At 43.5% G+C, this 4,225-nt stretch overlaps 1 pseudogene; it reads left to right on the forward strand.

The window, feature by feature from the left end:
- The first annotated feature begins 1,113 nt into the window (after positions 1-1,113).
- On the forward strand, positions 1,114-2,144 carry LOC116555212 (annotated as a pseudogene).
- Positions 2,145-4,225: the final 2,081 nt, after the last annotated feature.

Genomic DNA, 4,225 nt, shown 5'->3' on the forward strand with positions numbered 1-4,225 from the left:
GCCTCTCAGAGTTCACACTTGCTTCCTTTTCCTCCTAATTCATCTTTGCCTATTTTTTCTGATTTGAACTTTTCTCCTTATATTCCTGACCTTTAAATTTTGGAGCGGCCCAGGGCTTAGTCCTCAGGTGCCTTCTTTATACTCATTCTTTCATGACCTTATCAGGTCTTGTAGTCTTAAATATCCATTTTTACGCTGTCATTCCTGTGTCAGAGATTAGATAGTTGCTCAGGGAACTAGTTTCTCTTTGTCCGGGAATCATAACTGGACTGCATTTCCTAGCCTTCAGTGCGTTTAGCCATTTGATTGAATTCTAGGCAAAGAAATGTGAGAAGTGTCATCTACCTTTCCAGGCCTAGCCATAAATATCTCCTACTCCTACTCTTCAATCCTTTCTTCCATCTGCTGGATGTATGCAGAGGACTCCATGATGGAGCCACAAATGGGAGAGGCATGGGTCCCCGAATAATCTGGTGACGGATTACCCACCAGTCAGGAATATTAATTTGCACTTTGTGATGAGCCACTGTGATTTGGGAATATGGCCTTAACTAACACAGAAATTTGTTTTTGAAGTGGATGTTGTAATAGAAATCTAAAATACTTGACAGTCTTTATTGGTTGGGTGTCAGGAAGCAAGGAAGCTAATGTCAGAGGCAGAAACGGTTTCTGTGTAATGAAGTTGAAAATATCTGGTTAAAACATTTTCCTTTCTTCTTTCTTTCTTTTCTTTCCTCTCTCTCTCTCTTTCTTCTTTCTTTCTCTCTCTCCCTTCCTTCCTTCCTTCCTTCCTTCCTTCCTTCCTTCCTTCCTTCCTTCCTTCCTTCCTTCCTTCCTTCCTTTCTTCCTTTCTTTCTTTCTTTCTTTCTTTCTTTCTTTCTTTCTTTCTTTCTTTCTTTCTTTCTTTCTTTCTTTCTTTCTTTCTTCTTTCTTTCTTTCTTTCTTTCTTTCTTTCTTTCTTTTCTTTTCTTTTCTTTCTTTTCTTTTCTTTTCTTTTCTTTTCTTTTTTTCTTTTCTTTCTTTTCTTTTCTTTTCTTTTCTTTCTTTCATGTTTGTTTAAGGAACACCAGAGATCGGTGTTTCTGGAAGGGAGTACGTAGTGAGAACAGTAGGATGAAAAGGCAGAGAGGTATGGAGGGGTTAAAACTTTTTTCTGAAATAACTTGGGAGGCACACTTGTTGCTAGCAAACTTGTGCCTCTAGGGAAGGAGTTAGTAAAAGTATATAGTAGTGGATGTTGGTTGCTATTGGCTATGTTTGGTAAGGTCTAAAAGAAAAAGATGAGCTAGACGTTCTTCGCCTGGAGGCACCACGGTTTCCTGCTTCAGCAGTGCTTGGACAGAACCGGCGCTCGTCCCCCGCTCGGCCGGCCGCCCACGGCCAGCCCCCAGTCACCTCCACACCGCGCCCTCGGACCGCCTCTCCAGCACCGCCGCCCTGACTACCGCATCACCTTCGCAGGTGCGCCAGAACTACCACTGGGACTCAGAGGCCGCCCTCAACCGCCAGCTCAACCTGGAGCTCTAGGCCTCCTGTGTTTACCTGTCCATGTCTTACTACTTTGACGGCGATGATGTGGCCTTGAAGAACTTTGCCAAGTACTTTCTTCACCAGTCTCATGAGGAGAGGGAACATGCCGAGAAACTGATGAAGCTGCAGAACCAACGAGGTGGCCACATCTTCCTACAGGATATCAAGAAACCAGACCATGATGACTGGGGGGGACCGGCTGAATGCGATGGAGCGGGCATTACATTTGGAAAAAAATTTGCATCAGTCACTACTGGAATTGCACAAACTGGCCACTGACAAAAATGACCCCCATTTGTGTGACTTCATTGAGACGCATTACCTGAATGAGCAGGTGAAATCCATCAAAGAATTGGGTGATCACGTGACCAACTTGCGCAAGACGGGAGCACCCCAATCTGGCTGGGCAGAATATCTCTTTGACAAGCACAGCCTGGGAGACAGTGATAATGAAAGCTAAGGTTTAGGCTAATTTCCCCATAGCCTCGGGGTGACTTCCCTGGTCGCCAAGGCAGTGCATGCATATTGGGGTTTCCTTTACCTTTTCTATAAGTTGTACCAAAATATCCACTTAAGTTCTTTGTACCATTCCTTCAAATAAAGAAATTTGGTACAAAAAAAAAAAGAGCTTTAGAAAGAATCAGAAAAATCAGGTGGTATATAAGCAGAATGAAAGGCATAGAAAGAATACAGAAATTCAACTGGAAGAACCAACTGTTTCTAAATCTCAAAAGGTAAGAGAGAAGACTAAACAAGACTTTGAGGGGCAAAGACTTATTATGATTGAGCCTCGATGCAAAGATGAGATTAAGAATACAGCTTTCCTCCCCAAGCCTATTATCCCAGCTGGTTTTGTTAGAGTGGGTGGCTAGGCAGACCTGAACAGGACAGGGGAAGCTCCACCATACCGCAGGGATGTCAGGCGACCATCCGGTGATAGTCAAGTGGTTGTTAAACTGTCTCTAATTGACCACACCTAGCGCCAGGGAAGGACAGTCTCTCAATAGATAAAAAAACACCTGAAACTGGTGATCAGCAGCTTCCCAGTAAGATCTCTGGAGCTGGGCAAGCAGGCTGAAGCATGTGCACTGGGAGGAAAGATGGCATAATTTAACTGGCATATGGTCTTCCTCCAGGAACACTCAACAGGTAAGGGAAAAAAGCTTCAAATGGGCATGCATACAAATTCAGTAAACACTCTGTGCATGTGACCCCTCCCAGGTGCTGGCAGGCCACTGTGCATGTGGATACCCTGCCCCAAGGGAAAAATCAAGGGAGGAGAAACAGAAGCCCCAGAACCATATCAATGTGTGAAACCCCAAACCAAGGGCCAAATAGTGCACTTGGATCTCTCAAGTTGCCCGCTTGGCCCTCTTCCGAGTGTGCTTTATTTCCTTTTGTTCCTGCTCTACAAGTTGCCTTGGTCTCTCACTCTGCCTTATGCCTCTCAGCTGAATTCTTTCCTCTGAGGAGGAAAATATGGAGTTGCTGCAGACCCATATGGATTTGCTGCTGGTAGCAGTTTCAAGTTGATTTCTGTTTGCTTAAGAGGGAGAAGCATGGGGCAAGGAAGCCAAGTTATAGGTTATCAGAATGAGAATTATATTCAGGAAAGAACATGTGGTTAGTAACTGACAAGGGCACTTGTCAGAGACTTTCAGTATATAGACATGCAGTCATCTAAGATATGAGGAAGTTTTACTGCCAAGGAACTGTAAGCCTAGACTAAAAAGCCTGTGATTATTCAAGTTTTAACACTTGGGACCTCAAAATTGCATCAGCAGGAAGTGTGCTGAGAAAGTTGAGTAGCTCCAAAGAAGGATTTACTCCACAGCAGACATGTTGGCTGTTGCTACAGAGAACAATGGACAAGAGAGTTCTTCCCAGAGAGCATAATCAGAGCATGATCAAGGAATTTGCTAATCTCATTGTGTTTGGCCAGTAGTATCTCAGCGAATGCAACATTTCTTCTATTTTTCCCCCTTTTGACTGGGAAGTTTAATTGGGGTTATCTTGTTCCCTATTCTTCCAGTAAATATTGACTGTGGGTGAGGGGAAGGCCACTTAATTTATTTTTCTTTTTATTTTATAGACAGATATATTTTAAGGAGTCACATCCAGATCTAAGGGTAAGGGCAACACACACTGGAAGTATCTGGATTTGAGTTGGACCCAGGGACTATATGAGACTTGAGGTTGCATCTCTCTGGGACAAGGTGTGTCTGTGTGTTTTATATATAGAAGGAAGTGAAACAGGTATTTGGCTATCAGGAGTGTTGTCTGTAGCAGAGACCAGAAATTGTTCACCAAACCTGTGTTCTCTTCTTCCTAAGCACATGGCTAGACCACCTATCTCAGTCTTTCTTGCAATGAGATGTGGCTATGCAAATGAAAGTGGCTGGCATCTTTTCTTGATTGGGCCCATAATAATCTTCTCTCATATGATTATCTATCCTTTACCCTAAGGTAGCCCTCCCCAAAGGTAGGACACTTATATAAGTCCCCTATCTTATGACTGAATGCAGAGGACTCAGAGAGCAGAGCCATATGTGGAAGAAGCCTGGACCATTGAATAACCACAAGGAAGGCCATCCACCAACTAGGATTATACATTTGTTTTGATTTCATGAGTGAGAAACAATGTTCTATTTTGTGAAGCCACTGAGAGTTTGGGAATTATCTCTTACAGCAGCCA

Source organism: Sapajus apella, unplaced genomic scaffold, assembly GCF_009761245.1.
Source record: "Sapajus apella isolate SASKATOON/1434 unplaced genomic scaffold, GSC_monkey_1.0 scaffold14, whole genome shotgun sequence".
NCBI classification, from domain to species: domain Eukaryota; kingdom Metazoa; phylum Chordata; class Mammalia; order Primates; family Cebidae; genus Sapajus; species Sapajus apella.